The sequence below is a fragment of the Petaurus breviceps genome, unplaced genomic scaffold (assembly GCF_028583685.1).
Source record: "Petaurus breviceps papuanus isolate PSGF00001 unplaced genomic scaffold, PetGlider_PUasm1.0 189, whole genome shotgun sequence".
NCBI classification, from domain to species: domain Eukaryota; kingdom Metazoa; phylum Chordata; class Mammalia; order Diprotodontia; family Petauridae; genus Petaurus; species Petaurus breviceps.
Genome location: NW_027185809.1, coordinates 16,149,605 through 16,170,299, shown reverse-complemented (window position 1 = coordinate 16,170,299; position 20,695 = coordinate 16,149,605). Strand labels below are relative to the sequence as shown.

The following is a 20,695-nucleotide window of genomic DNA, read 5'->3' as shown; positions in this document are numbered from 1 at the left end:
ATCTATCTATCTATCTATCTATCTATCTATCTATCTATCTATCTATCATCTATCTAGTAGATGAGAGGATATTTCAGTAGAAAAGGTATTTTGAGAAAGACAGGATGTAAACTGAGACTTAAAGGGAGTCTGGGAAAATAAGTAGAGCATTATAAGCTTGAGAGATGGATAGTGCAAAAATAGAGATGGGAAATGGAGTATGGTGTGCGAGAAGCAGCAAGTAAGCTAGTAGAGTTCATGGAGTGAAGTATAGTGAACAAACAGGTAGGAATAGGCCAGGCTGTGAAGAGTTTTAAATGCCAAACAGAAGACGTTATATTTGTTCCTGGAGGTAACAGGGGAGCTACTGGAGTTTATTGAGTAGCAGAGTGACATGGTCAAATCTAGATTTTAGGAAAATTGCTTTGGCAGCTAAGTGTAAAATATCTTGGAATAAGGAGAGATTGAAGCAGAAAGACTGACCAGAAAGCTATTGCAATAGCCCAGGTGAAAAGTGATGAAGGATTGAAAGGTGGTGGCTGGGTAAAGGCAGAAAAGGTGACATAAACAATAGGAGATGTGAAAGGAGCACTGACAAGATTTGGCAATCGATTGAAAATGGGGTGAATTGAGATTAATGAGTTGAAGATGATACCAAAGTTGTAGTCTAGGGGTGACTAGGCAAATGGTGGTATCCTAAATAGTAATAGGGAAGTTGGGAAAGGGGGACAGTTTGGAGGAAAGATAATGGCTCCTGTTTTGAAAATACTGAGTTTGACATTCAGGACTGGCATATAGGACATCCAGTTTGAAATGGTGTTATATAACTAGAGCTCAGGATAGAATTGGTTATATAAATATAGAAATCATCTGCATAGACATCATAATTGAACTCATGGGAAATGTTAACTATAGAAGGAGAAAAGAAGATGGTATAGGATTGAGCGGTGGAACACTCCAAAAATTAATGTGCACAACCTGGATGAAGATCTGGAAAAGGAGACAGAAGCAGTCAGGCAAACAGAAGAACCAGGTGAGATCTGTGGCATGATAACCTAAGAAAAGGTATGTAGGAGGAAGGCTGCTGAGAGGTCAAGAAAGATGAGAATTAAGGGAAAAAATTCCCTTAGTTTCGGCAATTAGTAGATTAGTGGTAACTTTGGAGGAAGCGAGTTTCATCTGGAAGCTAGACTGCATAGGGTTTCAAAGAGATTGAGAGGAGCAGTAGATGTACCTAGTGTAAATGGCTTTATTTAAATTTTTTTCAATTAACAAACATTTATTTTCTCTCTTCCCCATTCCACATCCCCAGAAGTCAGTCCACAAGCATTTATTAAGTACTTATTTCATGTCAGGCGATGTGTTATTTGCTGAGGATACAAAAAGGGGAAAAAAGTCCCTGCTCTCAAGAAGCTTGCATTCTAATGAGAAGACAACATGCAAACATCCATGTACAAATATGATATTTTCAGGATAAAATGGAGATAATTAACCAAAAAAGGCGCTAACATTAAGGGGGAATCAAAAAAGACTTTTTTGGGTTGGCCAGGTGGCACAGTAAGAGCGCCCGATGGGAGACCCGGGATTGGTTCCGGCTTCAGATACTTCGCACCCACACAAAAAGAACTGGCCGTGTAACCCTGAGCAAGCTACTTAACGCCAATTGCTTTTAAAAAAAAAAAGACTTTTTGTAGGTATGATTTTTAGCTACGACTTGAAGGAAGCCAGGAAGCAGAGATGAGGAAGAGCATTGAAGTGTAGGGTATATTCCGGGTACAGCCAATGAAAATGCTTAGAGTCAGGAGATAAAGTGTCTTGTGTAAGAAACAGTAATAATCAATCGTAAATAGACATTTATTAGGCACCTATTATGTGCCAGGCACTGTGCTAAGTAAGCACTGGGGATACTGATTAAGAAAAAGCAAGATAAACCCTGCTCTCACGGAGCTTACAATCTAATGCGGAAAGACAATGTACAAAAGGAAACTAAAAAGGTAGGGGAGCAGCAGGCGGCACCCCAAGTCGGGGTGTGATTTTCATGGGGTCAAAACTAAGCAGAGCAGCTGATGAGAAATGAAGAATTGGAAATTCTGAGTTTTAAATAAAGGGAGACTTTGGGGGGCGTTTTGAGAGTCAACTAAGGGCACTGAGGAGGTGCTGAGTGTCCAAGATGAAGCAATCCCCATGATAATGAGATTTCTGGCAACAGGCTTGTCCTAGGAAAAAGCATGCTTGCTGTTCAAGGAGTCAAAACAAGCAGAGCAGCTGCTAGGAGGTGAACAGAAGCAAGGAGAGCAGCATCACTACATCATGGAGTATGTGCATTAGGGGGGGGTAGGAGAGCAAAATGGAAGGAGGCTGGAAAGGTAGGGGAGGCTCCGGTTATGAATTCCAAACAGGACATTCTACATATGATCCTGGAAGTGATGGGCGACCACTGAAGTGTTTTTTGAATAGGTGCCAGACCTGAGCCTTAGGAAGATCAAGTCTCTCCCCACACCAGACGATCCTTTACATAAATCACTTTGATAACTCTTTGAGTGGAGGATAGATTGGAGTGGAGACAGGTTTGAGTCAGAGAGACCAGCCAAAAGGTGACTGTAATAGTCCGGATGTGAGTGATGAAGGCTTGTACTAGGTGATGGCAGAAAAAAAGAAAAGGCATATATGAGAGATGCTATGAAGGTAAAATTGATAAGGCTTGGCGACAGAGAATTTGAACTCAGGTCTTCCTGACGTCATGTCCAACACTATGTACTATGTCACCTAAGTTACTCAAGTAGAATGTAGAATAAAGGCCAAGGTATTGGACTGAGCAGGTATTACAAGCAGTGGGGAAGCAGTTCTCTGGATCATTCTTTGCTCGTTACTTAGAGTATAACCATGTCAAGCACTCAGCTAAGGCTGAGTGGAGCTTTGAAGAGCCATTAGAAAAAAACATCCTTATCCTTCAGTAAATCTGTGATCTTATTAGTTTGACTTTTCCTTCTACTGTAAGTCACAGCCCAAGGATACCATCTCATCCTGTACAGTTCTTGCTCATGTTTTTCTGTAAATAGTACATAGAGGATTGACCCAGCACACTGGAAGCCTTCTTTTACTTCTTTTAATATTTCATGGATATCAATGCAGTATGGAAAAGGAGATACAATGCTGGGCATTGAGTCAGGGAGTCTTGAGTTCCAATCCTGACTCTGACACATATTAGCTGTATAACTATGGAGCCTCATGTAACTCTCTAAATTAAAAGTTGTATGTGGGTTTTGTTCTGTCTTATTGGAGGGAATTTCCACCCTGATGTTATCACAAGTCCTTAATACACTGATATAACTGTGTAAAAAGTAGGCTGCCTATCTGTTCTCCCTCCTTCTTGCTCTAAGACTATGTCCTTGATGTCTTTCATGCTGCTTTCTTGCATGCATACTATCTTTGGTAATATTCTCCAGCCTATTTATATCTTTCATATAGATCTCTACCGGCATCTGTATTACCTGCAATTGTAATCTTTCCAACCTTGTGGTGTATTGTGATTTCCAACTTTGTGACATCCCTGGGAAAAGACTCATATTTAAATGATAGGTTTTTATCTGGAGAACTTCTTGGGATCACTGAAAGTACTATACAGTTTCCCAAATGGGACCAAGCCCATCCTCTTTCTCTTCTTCTTCCTCCTCCTCCTCCTATTCAATTTCGTGCCCAGTTCCTTGTCCATAAGTAGAAACCCCCGATATATGTAGGCCAATGGGCTAATTCAATATTCAACTCCATAATAGAATTTGGGCACTAGACATTCTTCATCCACTTTGTTTTTCTTCTTTGGATGGCCAGGCTGACCTTTTTTTTTTTTTTTTGAGTACTCATGGTTCTCATAGAGAAGATCCAGGAACAACAAACAACCTATTTACTGGCAGTCTTTACAGACAATTTTCTGCATCAAACAACATTTTCATTGACTGAGTGCTAGAGAATTGTGTCTATTATTCCTTGATTACAAAAAAACACATGTTAAAGATTCTCCTTAAACAAAGTACCTCCCACACAAATGTGAAGAAAAGATTGACAATAGGTTATACAGTAATAGTAATAACAATTGACATTTATATAGTACTTTAAGGTTTACAAAATGCTTTGGGAGATGAGTACCATATAAAATTTTAAGACAAAGGAGGCCACAGGCCACTATTATTTAATAGTCTTCTTAGTATCAATAACTGAGGCATAAAATAGGGAAATACATACTTACCCAAAGGTGTTTGTAAGTGTCATAGGGCACATACTGTTTGAAGTCCAAATAGAAGGAGAGGTCTCGGGGTGGCTAGGTGGCGCAGTGAATAGAGCACTGGCCCTGCAGTCAGGAGGACCTGGGTTCGGATCCAGCCTCAGACATTTAACACAAAACTAGCTGTGTGACCTTGTGCAAGTCACTGCCCTCCCAAAAAAAGCAAAAAAAAAAGAAGAGGTCTCTAATCAATAGTGAGATTCTACATGACCCCACTTTTTTTTCAGTTTACTTGAACACTTTTATTTTTTCTTACATGATGTCATGTTGGGCATTAAAATTCTCAACTCTTAGAATTATTTACAAATTTTGGCATTCTTACTGTCATTTGAGAACATTAAGGCAATTTATAAAAATCTTACACAAATGAGCTAGATGCACAAATTTACAGATTGTAAATGCAAACATTCTTGTAACTCAAGGTTAAATAACAGCCTCATGACATTGGGGAAAAACAGTGGGTTAAGAAAAAAAAACACTGGTTCTTAAGGCTTCAATATGCTAGCATTGGATGCAATAGTACTAAGATAATAGAAAGATGTAACATACAGTTAATAAACTCTTGCCAATCTTAGGAGAGTAATTCTGCAAGTCAACTCTTTTAGGTGCTGGAAATCTGACCTTTAGATACCCTACAGAGCGCTGATACAGATTGGTGGTGCAATGGATACAGTGCTGGCCCTGGAGTCAGAAACAGTCATCTTGCTGAGTTCAAATCTGGCCTCAGACACTCACTAATTGTGTGACTCTGGGCAAGTCACAACCCCGTTTGCTTCAATTTCCTCATCTACAAAAGGAGCTGGAGAGGGAAATGGCAAACCACTCCAGGATCTTTGCCAAGAAAACCCCAAATGGGGTCATGAAGAGGTGGACACAGGTGAAAACCGAAACAACACAACAGGTCTGATGCTTTATAGAATTAAGCTGTACCGCTGATGAGTGTCAACCCATCAGATACATTATTTTTTTTTTTGCCTTTTGGAGGGCAATTGGGGTTAAGTAACTTGCCCAAGCTTACACGGCTAGTATTTTTGTGTGGGTGCTAAGTGTCTCAGGCCGGAACCGAACTAGGGTCCTCCTGACTCCAGGGCCAGCGCTTTACTCACTGTGCCACCTAGCCGCCCCTATCAGATAGATTATTAAAAATAGTTATAACAACTGATAATTATATAGTGCTTTAAAGGTTTACAAAGTATTTGGGGGGATGGGCATCATGCAAGATTTCAAGACATAGGAGGCCATAGAAATAATATGCCATACTATCAGGTCAGTTCTCTATAGAAGTTAACTCTTAACCTTAACTATCACATGAAATGACCTGTATTAGAATTTAGATCAAATATATGTACAAGGTGTGCTAAAATGTACAGCAAGGGAACTACTGATAACTTGTATATGAGGTCAAATCAGTTCAACAATCTAAAAAGTACTGATGTTTGTCTAATATTGGATACCAACTTCCCCAAGGACAAGTTTCTTTTCAAAGAATGCTTATTTCAGTTTCATGAGGCTAACATGAGGTGTATATTTGCCAGGACAAATTTATACTCTGTGAATACCCTTGCAACAAATGCTCTACATCTGCTAGCAGTCTATTTTTTTTTCCCTTTTGGAGGGCAATTGGGGTAAGTAACTTGCCCAAGGTTACACGGCTAGTTTGTGTGTGTGTGTGTGTGTGTGTGTTAAGTGTCTGAGGCTAGAACCGAACTTGGGTCCTCCTGACTCCAGGGCCAGTGCTTTACTCACTGCACCACCTAGCCACCCCCCGCTAGCAGTCTATTAAGAAGCATTTGTGATGGACTATGGATGGGTCAGATACATCATATTTCTGCTTACTGATCCACATCTGCTGGGAGGTAGAGAGAAGCCTGAATACAGTCACCAATCCAGGTGGAATACTTATGTTCAGGGAGAACAATCATCTTCACTTTCATTGTGCTAAGTCTCGGGGCTATGATTTCTTTTGTATTCTGTCAGCAATACCAGGGTACATGGTAGTATCACCAGACAATAGTGTATTGGCACGGAGATCCTTCAGATATCAACATAACATTTCATGATAGAATTGAAAGTGGTCTCATGAATGCCACAGGATTCCATACCTGGGAATGATGACTGTAAGAGGACCTCTGGATATCTGAACCTCTCATTGCCAATGGTGATTACCTGACCCTTCTTCAAGGGAAGACGATGAAGCAGCAGTGGCCATCTCCCGCTTGAGGTCAACATAGCACATCTTCTCCTTGATGTCACAATGTCCCTTGTGATAGTGAAACTGTACCCTCTTTTCGTCAGGATTTTTGTGAGGCAACCTGTCAGGTTATGGCCAGTCAAGTCTACATGAAAGTATCTAGGTACTTCCCCCCCCTTCTTTCAGCTTCCTTTTGTGTGCTGTCTTCCTCCATTAGATTGTAATCTCCTCATGAGGGCAGGGACTGTCTTTCTTTTTCATCTTTGTATCCCTAGCACTTAGCACAGTGCTTGGTACATTGTAGGCACTTAATAAATGTTTATTGGCTGCCTGACTACAGAGATTCCTCTTTGAAGATGATATTATATTGATTGTATTGGCCCTAAAATACTGCAGAAAAGCCTACAAGCTGGCAAAAATGCTCAGCAGTCCTATTCTTGCCTTGAGTGTGTGTCTCCAACACTATTCCAGGAAGTGGCTGAGATCAACCCTTAGCAGTTTAGAATGCACACCCAAAGCTATCAATTTGTGTTTCTATTTTTGTTGGGAGAAAAAAATGACCACCTGTTTCCAAATTCCAGTCAACTGTCCCATAAAAAAAGGATTTAAGTGCCAGGATCCCCCCCCCCAACTCATCTTTGAGTTAAATTGATTCATCAGAGCTAAGATCAGAATGAATAAAAAGCAATAAGAAAGAATAATGAGAAAAACATATAGCATACAGTTGAAATAATTCAAGCCTAAGCTGTTTAAAGAAGTGTATTATAGATACATATATGATATATACATTATATATACATGCTAATTTAGAGGGAAATAGGACTTAGCCACTAAGGGGATCAGGAAAGGTTTCATATGCAGAAGGTGGTACTTGAGCTGAATCTTGGAGGAAACTGATTTTAAGAGTGAGAGGTGAGGATGAAGAATACTCCAAGCATGGCAAACAACAAATATAAAGTCACAGAGATGGGACATGGGGAGTATTTTGTATGAAGAAGAGTAAGAAGTCCAGTTTGGTCTGGCCTTTGTTGTTGTCCAGTTGTTTATGTTGGGTTTGACTCTTCATGGCTCCTTTTGGGGTTTTCTTGACCAAGATATTGGAGAGGTTTGCCATTTCCTTCTCCAGCTTATTTTACAGATGAGGAAACTAAGACCAACAAGGGTTAAGTGACTTGCCCAGAGTCACATAGCTAGTAAATGTCTGAGGACATATTTGAACTCAGCAAGATGACTCTCTGACTTGAGGCTCAGCTTTCTATCCACTATACCACCTATCTGACCTCTTGGTCTGATCTTAGATTGTGTAAAGGAAGTAATCCGAAATAATGCAATCTAATTTACATCTCTGGTTTAATCTTGTTAAATGAAGGATTTTAAAGTTCATTAGTGGGTCAGAATGGGACTTGATACTACTGAATCCTGGGATACTAGTGTCCAGTAACCAATAGGGCCAATGGTGTGAATGTGTGGATCATCTGTGTAAATGTGGTATATGTAGAATCATTCAGACAATAAGGCAGTTGAAAGGATTCTTATGGGGAAAAATTGACTTTGGTATTGGAAAAGTATGGAATATTAGAACTGCCACTCTTATCAGAACAAATATCTTTGGTGAGGGGGGGTCACAAAAGTACTTCCTTTCCAGGTTAGGAGGTGACTCACATTGGGGGAGGTATGCTAGAGTAACTGCCCTAATTATGCATCTCCTCATGAAGGCAGAAGAATGAAAGATGGGGTGAGAGGGGTTGAGGGAAATGATGGTATAGAAACCAAGACTGTGACAGTTCCTACCCAGCAAGACATGAGCAGCAGTAGATGTACTTCACAGGGCCCAAGTCCACCCTTGGAACTACAGACATTTGGGGAAAAAATCAGAACCCATTGTCAGGAAGCCCCACAGATAAACAACAGCAATAGCTAATATGTGCACAGCTCTTGAAGGTTGGTGTAATAGTAATGTAATTTAAAGATCCCCCTGAATTGGCTTGGTTTTTGGTTTGATTGTATTAAAACCCAGATCTTGTTAATCCCACTTGTGGGATGGATTTGTTGACGTGAAAAGAGAGGGCTGAACTGGGAGGAGCTGGTGAAGTAAATTTAGAGAGACACAAGAAAAGAGAGAGGTAGAAGAGCTTTTTGGAAGCAGCACCTTGGAGGCAGAGAGAGACGGAGAGGATTGCTGAGGGCCACTTTGAATTGCCCAGGACTTTTGAGAGCTGCCACCCAGAGCTGCCAAGGACTGAGGAAACATGGCTGTGATGCTGGTATTGATGTTTTGATGTTGTTTTGCCAGATTTGTCCACTGGTGAAAGACAGTCCTGTTGTTGCAGAAGTTTTGGAACCTTGCTGTTGGTTCAGAGCTCCAGAGACTGTTCTGCAGACAGAGAGTGAATTCTGTCCACTGGTGAAGGACAGTGCTGTTGTTGCAGAAGCTTGGAACCTTGCTGTTGGTTCAGAAGCCCTGAAGAAGGATTTTCTTGTTGTATGTTTACAGAAATCCTGGAAGAGGCTTTTGCTAATGTTTTCAGGGGTCCTAGGACTGTTCTGCAGACAGAGAATGAATTAATGAAGAGACTGGCAATGTATCTTGTGGCCTTGCTAAGCTTTGTCTCCCCAGGAACAAAGATTGCTGAGAACTTGCCTCTTGTCAAGATGAAGAAAAGACCTCCATTTGGGTATTAAGTGCTGTGTTTAAGCTTGTTGTAACTCTGGGGTAGATTCAATTGTGATCCAAGGGTGGGGAACTTTTGACTTTTTTGTGCTCTGTGATTGAACAAATGAATGTACTTTACTTATGATTGGAAACTAATCTCCATTTGAGAACAGGGGCTTTGTGATTGATTAAATGAATGTAATGTCCAGGGGTGGGTTGGTACTTGATTAAATCACACTTGGGGGTAGTACTTGGAGATTATTGAATCACACTTAGTTAATGCTGTATTTTGAATGATGTCATATTTGATCTTCTCTGTTCTTGGTTTGTCACTGACTAAAATGGAGAGCACCTATGCTAGTATTTTGAACCTTGGGAAGTTGCCTTTGCTTGGCATTACATTACAGTTGGTAAAGTACTTTCATACATTATCTCACTTGAACCTCACAACCACTCCATGAGGTGATGCCATTATTATCGCCATTTTACATATAAGAAAGATGAGGTTCAGAGAGGTTAAGGTTCTTTGCCTAAGGAAATACAGTTACCAAGGGCCTGAATGCAGGGTCCCCTCAGTCATCTTGACTCTCCACTTCTCCACACTTAGCTGTGGTAGTGGCAAAAATAATGTAGGCTCTCCTATTGCTGAGGCTGGTGCAGTTGCATTGACTGCCAGGACTGGAGCCAATCATCTGTCTCTCTTGGTGAGCCAATTTCCAGAGCCAATCAGCCCACAGCAATCCCCTACTTATGCCAAGGCAACATTTCTTATGTTTGTTGTTGTTGTTGAGTCATGACCCCATTTGGGGTTTTCTTGACAGACATACTGGAGTGGTTTGTCATTTTCTCCTCCAGCTCATTTTATAGTTTGAGTCAAACAAACAGGGTTGAGTGACTTGCCCAGGGTCACACAGCTAGTAAGTGGCTGAGGCCAGATTTGAACTCACAAGATGAGTCTTCCTGACTTTAGGCTCAGCACTCTATCCTCTTCACCACCTGGCTTCTCCAATTTCTTAGGTACTGGGAAGGATATAAAGTGTTATAAAGTGGAAGGGAAACTCAACTTGGAATCTGAGGTCCTGAATTCAAATTTTGGCTTGATATTTATTACCTGTTTAACCTTGGGCAAGTCACAGAGATTAATGTCTACACTTCAGTTTAATCCACTTTAAAATGAAGGAGTTGGATTTGGTCCCATTTGGATAAGGTCCCATTTGGATAAGGTCCCATTCAGCCCTACATCTTACAATTCTGTGACTTTCTCCTTCTCATCTTATGTCCCTCCACCCCACCCCACCTCTTTCTCCAGGCTGCTCTTTTGTGATTGCTTTCTCTTTCCACATTTTTCTTGGTATTCCGTTTAACCAGACTTCATGTAGAAATTATGAAAATGTGAGTGTTTCTGAGAAGGGGATTGTACCATCTTTGGGATACCCAGGGCCATCGAGCACTTTTTGTTAGCAGTAAGAACAACAATAAATCACAGTAAGGATACCTAGCATTTGTATAGTGCTTTAAGATTTGCAAAAGCCTTTATTTTAAACTTAAATCTCACTATAACTCAGATGTAAGCATTCGAGGATTTGAACTCAGCTCTTCCTGACTCCAGGTCCAGCACTGTCTAGTTATTATATTAAACATTATGGGTAGTGGAAAGAGACCTGGATTATGGAGTAAAAACTCTGCAGTTGTCAAAGCACAGAGTCTAAGAGGGCCTCAGTGTCCATCTAGTCCAACCTCCTCATTTTATAGATGAGCTTTCAGAATGTTCAATGACAGTGGCATAAGTAGTCAACATCAGGTGTAGAATTTGACCCTAGGACTTCTAATTCCAGATCCAGTCTTTTTTTCATTCCATCATGCCGCAGCCTCCTGACTTTGCCACTTACTACTTGTGTGGTTTGAAACAGAGCACTTAAATCTCTCTGGGTCTGTTTCCTCATCTGTAAAACGAGAGACCTGGATTACATAACATGCAAGGGCACTTTCAGCTCTAAATCGAAGAGCCATCCTATACCTCGGGATAAATGTATACACTCTAAAGAAGAAAATGACCCAGTTATTCCCTCCTTTCATTATTGAAGGCTGGATGTTGCCTCTGCTTGCTAAAGAGATTGGCCAGGATGTTTTGGGGGTTAGCATGACCAAGAAGATAGACTGAGTATCCCAACCCTAACTGGGTCTTCTATTTAATTGTTGCATTGGGGTTAAGTGGATGACATGCTCCTCTCTCCCAAACATTCTGTTTGGATATTGTTTACCAGGACTGAATATCTTAAACTGGATTTTCACTATTGGTTGGGTTGGGGTTTTTTTGTTTTTACCCAACCCCACCCACTTTCATGTTCTTTGGAGTAACGAGGTTAGCAGTCTTTCCAAGCTCACTCTCAGTCCAAAATATGACAGCATCAGGAAAATTCCCAATTGAGCTATGAAATGAGATCATTCTTGAGCCAAGGAATGATGCTGAATTTGGAGACCAGATTGAAAGCTTGCTCCTTTTTCTCTGTGCAGAGTCTGAAGCATTAACTTGCTTTGGTTGAAAGCTGGTGGGATTCAATTTCATTACAGTGGGATGGGGATGAGGGTCTTGTTCTGCAGTGGGGTACCAAGTGAGCCTACAACCAGCAGTTTACTGTCTCATTAAGTGAACATGAAATGCAAATTTCCATCTTTATTTTATGTCCCTGAGCTGCAGCAGCTCTGACTTGGAGGGGAATGTAAGATTTCTGCTTCCCTCCTGGTCCCTGAAACGCCTGATGGCAAAGCTCCAAAGATATTTTGTGGGGCAGGTTGGTGTTACATTAATGGATGAGTGAGAGATTTAATGAATGAATGAAAATGCATTTATTAAGTACTTACAATGTACCAGGCACTGTTCTAAGGACTAAGGATACAAAGACATGTAAGCAAAACAGTCCCTGCCTTTAAGACACTTACTTTCTAATGTGGAAGACAACAAATATAAGGGAGCAGTTTTGGATAGGAAGTCAGAGGAAATGGTGAATGGAGTCATTGATTGACTTGCCATTCCCAGGAATGGTAATGTTGATTTTGTTTGGTCTAAAGCTGGAGGGGCTCAATTTTATTATAGTAGGGTGGGTATGAGGGTCTTGTTCTGTACTGGGGTGCCAAGCAAGCCTACACCCAGCAGTTTTCTGTCTCATTAAGGTAGTATAAAGAAACTAAAATTTCCATATTTATTCTATTGTCCTTGGATTGTAGTAGCATTGCCTTGGGGTGGGATGCGGGTGGGGGGCGGGAAAGATATGCCATTTCTGGAAAGAGAGGGAAAAGGACATAGGATATATGAACAATGGTGAAAATGACAGAAAATGGCCTGGGGAGTATATGTCTGGGCAAGATAAGGTAAAGGATTACCAATCAAAAGCCTGAGGTCCCAAGGGTATGGGCTTGATATTGGAGTCCAAGGTGATGGTTGGAATGTAGGCAGCATGGCTGGAAATGAATGAGATGTATTTATAATTCATGCATACCCAGGGCATAGCATCTGGACTTCGAGGGTCCCTAATTCTCCTCTATCCCGGGACTTTTTCTGGGTCAGGCTTGCCTTGAGGATTCTATTCTAGAGGTCTGGAGCTTCTCTCCTGTCCAATTAGAATTGAAATGGAGGGGCAGCTAGGTGGCTCAGGGAGTAGAGTGCTGGCCCTGGAGTCAGGAGGACCTGAGTTGGGATCCGGCCTCAGACACTTAACACAGACACACACAGACACACACACACACACACACACACACACAAACTAGCCGTGTGACCTTGAGCAAGTTACTTAACCCCAATTGCCCTCCAAAAAGAAAAAAAAAAGAATTGAAATGGAAGTCTAAGTATATTAGGTAGGTAAACTGCATCTGTAGTATACTCAATACTTTTTATATTTCTTATTGCTATAGTGTTTGCAACATTTAAACAATTTGCCTGGGGGAGGGGTGGAAAATTGCACCTAGATTGATCTCCACTTGCCATGAGCTCACAACCTGAAGCTCATTCAGCTGACTCACCAGTGTTGCCCTAATACAGATGTCCTGTATGAACTTTGTCAACAAATGGATAAAATGTAATGTTTGGAAGTACCAACTAGATTTTTGCCATGCCTCCCCCCCCGCCCTCCCCCCCCACACAGAAAATTGTAAGAACAAAGCTTCACAGCAGTCTGGTAGAATTGTTTAGCCAGAGATCATTGCTTGTCCTTGAAGCTTAACTGATCCAAAGTCGACTGACCTTCCAAAATAGTTGGAGCCCAGAATGAGCACAGAGCTTTCCAAGAATTCCCAGCTAAGTACAAGACAGAGAGACCATGAACCTAGCTTCAAGAGTATCCAGAATATGATGCTATGAGAACAGGGCTGAATACTTGTCCTATATCATTGCTCATCTTTTTGATGACTTTTTTTTTACTTCTCAAGACTACATGGGTGATGTGCTTGTCTTACTGTAAGTACACACAAACATATACATACATATTAGTGTGTGTGTATATATATATATATAAACACATATATATGTATTTATATTTATATGTGTGTATGTGTACAACTTCTAGGAACCACCCTCCAAATTGAACTCTCAGGTTGGGTCCCCACGAGATGACTGTGCCCAGTAGGAAGCAAGTTCTAGGAGATCAAGATACTTTGGGGATCCCTACTTCTAAAATTATAATTCATGGACCCTTACTGTACATTTATCTTTAATAGTCAGCCAGCAGACAATTAGCTCAAAGCAAAGGCATTTTCTGATGTTATCATAAGAACAGCAGATATAAAACATCTCCTCCATAAACCTGAGACACATTCTTCTAAAAGAAACAACCATGCAATATCAGTGAGAAAAGTGGGCACACAAACTAGCAGAGAGGTTCACACTTGGAAAACACGTATGGCCAAAGTAACTTTTCTCTCCTACCCTTTGGGATCCAAATGGCCTTTATTTTCTCATACTGTTGCCCTCCCTGGGCACGGCATCTCTACTGGACTGGTGGCTCTTATGGTCTCCCTGTGTTTACTTCCTGCCAGGCACAGTTTCTCCTCTTGGGCAAAAAGTTATTCTGCAAGACACCATGGCTACTGGAGAAGGCAGAGAAATTCCTCTCTAGGATGTAAGAAGTGTTATCTTTTCAAGAACTGGGTTCTCCTTCCATAGCTCTTCCTCTTTCAATTTCCAGAGCCCACAGAGCTCTTCCTCAGAGCTATTCCTGCTTCAACTCACACCCAGCCTCTTGCTTCTTAAAGGGTCACCAGGAACATAGCTAAAACTGCTCAAAGAATCTTTTAATCGACTGAAAAGTACTACTTTGGGCTTGTTGAATTTGAGATGCCAACAAACTACCCTAAATAGGTCGATGATGTGTGCCTAGAGCTCAGGAAAGAGTCTAGGACTGGATGTAAAGATTTGTATAGCAAAGTGGTCACCACAGGAAAGATTATAGAAGAAAAGAGAAGAGGGCGCAGGATAGAACCTTGAGGCACACTCACAGTTGGTGAGCATGACATGGATGAAGAGTCAGTTAAGTAAAGAACCAGAAGGTATGGGAAGGATATAGCAACTGTGGGTACCAGGAGGAACTTCATGCAGAAGATGGCACCCGAGCTAAGTTATGAGGAAAAGTAGGAATTCTAAGAGGTGAAGGTGAGGAAAGAGAACTGTGGGAGAGAGTCAATGAAAGGTTTGGAGACAGGAGATGGAGTTTCACATGTGAATGCATTCCAGGTGATAAATCAAAATTTATACCATTCAATATGAAAGTATATATTTCATCTTTTATAGAGCAAAGTCATTATGTTAGCTTATAACACTCCAGATGTGATAGATCCTGTTGATCACCAAAGTTCTGACTTTGATGTTGCCCTGAAAGACTGGGAAGGGGCTGCCTGATTTGAGAGACGAGAGTCCTTTGTGTGAAACTGATGGATATGAGACGTTTCATATGTCTGCCTTGAACAATCAGAGACTCAAAGGCATTAAGGCTGACTTGCTGTTTTCCCTTACAGAATGTAAACTACTTGAGGGTGAAGGCTGTTTTGTTTTTGCCTCTATATCCTTAGCACCTAGCACAGTGCCTTGCCCATAGACTGAGTGCTTAATAATTGCTTGTTGAATTGAATTTAACTTAAAGGTCATCTAGTCATTTTACAAATGAAGAAGCTGAGGACCAGGCACTCTTTGTCCCTAACCAAGAGTCTATGTCCCTTTATTGTAGCTAATGTTGTTCTTAAAGACACTATCAGGCTGGCACCTTTTAATGAGCCAGTATTAACAATTAGGGCTGACCATGAGTGGAGTGAGTTGCCTCAGTAAGTGGTGAATTGCTCGTTGCTGGAAGTCTTTAAGAAGAGGCTGTATAATTACTGGCCAATGATGTTGTGCAAGAGATTATTGTTCAATGACAGATAGATATGAATCACTCTGAGGTCCCTTCCAACTTTGACATTTATAAAAACCCTTTGCAAATAATCAAAACCACTTGGTATTGGCTAAGAAACAGAGGAGTAGATCTACACAAGACACGGTAGTAGCAATCTACTATTTGATAAACCCAAAGACTCCATCTTCTGGGATAAGAACTCACTTTTTGACAAAAACTGCTAGGAAAACTGGAAAATAGTATGGCAGAAATTGGGCATAGACCAACGTCTGACACCATATACCAGAATCAAGTCTAAATGGGTACATGATCCAGGTATAAAGGCTGATACTATAAACAAATTAGGGGAGTAAGGAATAGTTTATCTGTCAGATTTATGGGGAATGGAGGAATTTATGACCAAACAAGAGAGAGAACATTATGAAATGCAAAATGGATAATTTTAATTACTTTAAGTTGAAAAGTTTTTTTTCACAAACAAAGCCAATGCAACCAAGATTAGGAGTAAAGCAGAAAACTGGGAAAGAATTTTTACAACTAATATCTCTGATAAAGGCCTCATTTCTTTTTTTTTTTAGGGGGGACGGCAAGGCAATTGGGGTTAAGTGACTTGTCTAAGGTCGCACACAGTGTGTTGAGTGTCTGAAACTGGATTTGAACTCAGGTCCTCCTGATTCCAAGGTTGGTGCTCTATTCACTGTGCCACCTAGCTGCCCCAAAAGGCCTCATTTCTAAAATATATAGAGAATTGAGTCAAATTTACAAGAATACCAATCATTCCCCAATTGATAAATGGTCAAAGGATATGAACAGGCAGTTTTCAGAGGAAAAAATTAAAGCTATCTATAGTCATATGAAAAAATGCTGTATATCACTACTGATTAGAAATATGTTAATCAAAACAACTTTAAGGTACCACATCCCACATATCAGATTGGCTAACATTGAAAAACAGGAAAATGATAAAAGATGTGGGAAAGTTGGAACACTAATTCATTGTTGGTGGAGTTGTGAGCTGATCCAACCATTCTGGAGAGCAATTTGGAACTATGCCCAAAGGGCTATAAAAATGTGCATACCCTTTGACCCAGCAATACTACTTCTAGGTCTGTATCCCAAAGAGATCATAAAAATGGGAAAAGGACCCATATGTTCAAAAATATTTATAGCAGCTCTTTTTGTAGTGGCCAAAAACTGGAAATCAAGGGAATGCCCATCCATTCAGGAATGGCTAAACAAGTTGTGGTATATGAATGTAACCAAATTATTGTGCTGTAAGAAATGACGAACAGGCAGACTTCAGAGAAACCTGGAAAGACTTATATGAACTGGTGAAGGGAGCAGAACCAGGAGAACATTGTACACAGTAACAGCTACAGTGTGGGAGGACTGATTTTGATAGACTTAGCCCTTCTCAGCAATGCAAGGACCTAACACAATTCCAAAGAACACATGATAGAAAATGCCAGACACATCCAGAGAAAGAACTATGTAGTCAGAATGCAAAATGAAGCGGACTATTTTCTTTTTTGTTTCATTTTATTTTGGTTTTTTTCTTTCTCGTTTTTTCCCATTTGTTATAATTCTTCTATGCAACATGACTAATATGAAAATGTGTTTAAGAGGAATGTATGCATAGAGCTCATATCAGATTGCAAGCCATCTTGGGGAGGGAGGGGAGAAGAAGGGGCAGAAAATTTAAAATTTGTGGAAGTGAATGTTTGTAAAGCCAATCACAAACAGCTCACCTGAGGACTGCTGCTGTGAATAACTTTGAGGATCTAATTGCATAGTATAGTGAACTCTCTATTTATTCAGCAATAAACTAAAGCAAAATATTCAAGAAACTAAAGCACAACACTCATAACAATATAACATAATTCATTACCAAGGTGACCACATAGCCTTAAACAAAACATATCATTCAATAAGTTATAATCTCCTCCATCAATACACAGTATCCAAGTAAAGTCTTCTTTCATCTTGACTAGAGACTGGTTTCCAACAATCCTTAAGTCAATCATCCCTAAGGGGTAGCAGAAAGTAAAAACACCATCCACCCCTAGATCACAGTAAGTCACAATCTCATCAGTCAATACAGAGTACCCAAGTAAAGTCTTCTTTCATTTTGACTTGAGGCTGGTTTCCAAACCCCTCGGTTCTTCTTCCATAGGCTGACTGTTCCCAGCTCTTGCCTAGGTTTGCCTAACTCTTACCTGGATTCACATATAAGCATCTCTCTGCTCCCATTCTATATCTCAGCTCACAGTGATTGCTCCACTCCAAGCCCTTAAAGTTTCTGTTTCTAGGAAGACAAAACTTAACAGAGCTACAACAATATTTACACACATTAAGCTTAAGAGAGCTACAACAATATTTATACACATTACTGGCACTATCATCTGAATTCACTTTCTGTCTGACAAAGTAACACAAATCAACAGACAAGGCTTCTGTCTGAGAAATCAAACATAAATCAACAGTAAAGTCCTCTTTTAGGACTTCTGTAACGGCAGTAAAGTCTTCTTTCAACAGACCGAATGCTTTTGTCTGACAAAGGAACAGCAGCACAGACAAAACAACAAAGTACTGACATCACAAACATTCTCTCTCTTAGCTCTGCTCATTCCCAGCTCTGCTTGAGGTTTTCTCTGCTCTGTTCCTTCCTGTTCTACCCTTCCTGTTCTGCTCTTTTGGCAAGCTCCTCCTATCGTGAGCTCCATGTCATTATGTTAGCCTGTTAGGGGCAGGGAAGGTCTTCAAATTCCCTTAGGCCTAGTAAGGGAAATACAGTGTATGCTGTTTCTAACAGAGACTCTTGATAGAATCAAAGGTGAGGCGCAAGGGGACTTGAATAGCTGAAACAAGCAGCAAAGTATTACTTTGCTTGCCCTTACAATATTGAAAATTAAAAATAAATAATTTAATTAAAAAAAAACCTTTGCAAAAAACCTAGACATAGCCCATAGGAAGATCAAGGCCCTAACCACATGTCACTTGGGCAATTTGCCAGGAATCCAGGTTGGTTCCTTGGAATGAGAGATACTCACCTCCATCTTGCTATTGTTATCTTTGTTAATTATTTGAGTTGTTTATTTTTGAAGAACTTTCTTATTATTCATCAGAAGGACTGGCACAAAAATTCCACCCTTGGTCAAAAGTATATGGCAGAAGCAAGGGTAGGAGAGAGAGTGGGAAGAAGAGTTAGGTTAAGTCTAGAAATACAGTGAACTTTGCTTAACCCCGAACTGGAACACATGGCCAAACAATTTTGCCTTGCTGTCAAAATAGTGAAACTTTTTGTATGTATGCATACAACCTTCCCTTTTTTTATTTAATTTTTTTTAATTTTTTAATTAAAATTTTTTAAATTAAAAATGTTAATTATTTCCTATTTAGGGCAGCTAAGTGGTGCAGTGAATAGAGCACCAGCCCTGAGTCAGGAGGACCTGAGTTCAAATCCGGCCTCAGACACTGTAAGGGTTATGGGATTTAAAGATCTCCCATGCCCCATGGACGTGCTGACATAGCAGAGCAAGAGAAAGTGAAAAGCCGAGCTAACGGTCCTGTGGTTGGCAGTTGGCGGCAGTTGCCTTTTTTTTTTTTTTTGAGTTGGGACTCCTGCTGAGGACTGCCAGGGGCCGGAGCTGCTGGGAGCACACTTCCAGGACACTGGGTGGTTGCTGTGAGTGGGGAGAGGAGGACCTTTGCCTGAGGTAGCCTGTTCTGTTTTAAAGGCTTGAAAATGTGGGTGCTTTCTACTTTATCTACCTGTGCCAATATCATAACTACTCTGATGGCTTTCACTTTCTGGTTTTGGGACTCAGTCTTTTGGTATCTTAATAAATTTTCTAGTTTATTTCCCCAAATGGCAAACCTGACGTATTTTGTGATGGATAATTATATCAGCATATTTGTAATCTCTATAGGCATTGTGAATATGGCATTGCTGATACAGACACTCGACACACTTCATAGCTGTGTGACCTTAGGCAAGTCACTTAACCCCAACTGCCCTGCCTTTCACCTACAAAAAGCAAAAAAAAATATTATTTCCTATTTATCCAGTATATATATAGCTTGCTACATAGATATTGTTTGCATATTGTCTCTCCTATTAGATTGTAAGCTCCTTGAGGGGAAACTACCTTTTTCCTCATTTAGTATCCCTAACACAGTAGCTGGCACATTATAGAGTTGAATTGATTGATCATAACCGGAAAAGTTGAGGTCAGTCATAACCAGTATGGTGGCACCCATACCATATGTATGCCACTATGTACTCCATATAGACATACTACATAACTATAAACATGCATCATATTTACTGACATGAATGCTTAGGTGGATAATCACAATGTTAAGGTAATTATTTATATATATAATATATAATTAAAGTAAGAGAGTTAGCATAGAATAAAACTTGCCTTAGAGTCAGGAAGACCCAAATGCAAAGCTCCCTCTGATACATACTGTCAAATGACCCTGGGCAAGTAATTAACCTCTCAGTACCCTCTTAGAGGCAGTGCTCTTCCTTAGAATCTCCCTTTAATACTTCCTTTAGAGTCCCTCCCCCCATATCTGCCCCTTTAGAGAGGGAGAAGGAAATGACAAACCACTACCTTATCTTTGAGAAGAAAACTCCAAAGAGAGTGTGGTCCACCTGGTCACAGAGAGTTGCAGACAATGCTGATCGTGTCACAGGTCTGCTCCCAAACCCCTCCCAAACCGCAATTTTCCTTCCTCCTGTGATGTTCCTTTCGGAGTTCACATTCTTCTGTGGCTTAGGTGTATTTTTATTATAACATTTACTGACATCACACATTCCAATACTATTTTCCAAAATGTTGGCATGTCTATGATATTTCCATGGTTTGGGGGAACAGGACAGAGTACTCGGAACCAAGACTGTCTCAGAAAATCTTGGACTCATGTCCAGAGACACCAGGGTATTCATATTCTGTTTTACGTTCAGTATCATGTATGTTGTTAGTCTTACCTCTCCAAATGTATTATAAAGTACTTTGAGGGCAAAGACTTTCATCTGTTTTACTGAGCAGGTCATACATGTTCAAACATTTATTAAATGCCTACTACTTACAATGCCCTGAGTTAGGAACTGTGTTTATATGTGTATATATATATATGTATATATATATATATATATATATATATATAATTTGCATATATACAAAGTTTATATGAAGCCCAGTAAC

At 40.3% G+C, this 20,695-nt stretch overlaps 1 protein-coding gene and 1 long non-coding RNA gene across 3 annotated transcripts in view; one reads left to right on the top strand and one right to left on the bottom strand.

Annotated features, from left to right (window-relative positions):
- Positions 1-20,382, bottom strand: part of LOC138164017 (uncharacterized) — a 25,404-nt gene extending 5,022 nt beyond the window's left edge. The window contains exon 1 of the long non-coding RNA XR_011168974.1: positions 20,102-20,382. This is a non-coding gene — a long non-coding RNA (uncharacterized lncRNA). The remainder of the gene's footprint in view (positions 1-20,101) is intronic.
- Positions 1-20,695, top strand: part of GALNT16 (polypeptide N-acetylgalactosaminyltransferase 16) — a 156,319-nt gene that overhangs the window by 79,650 nt on the left and 55,974 nt on the right. The window lies entirely within an intron of this gene.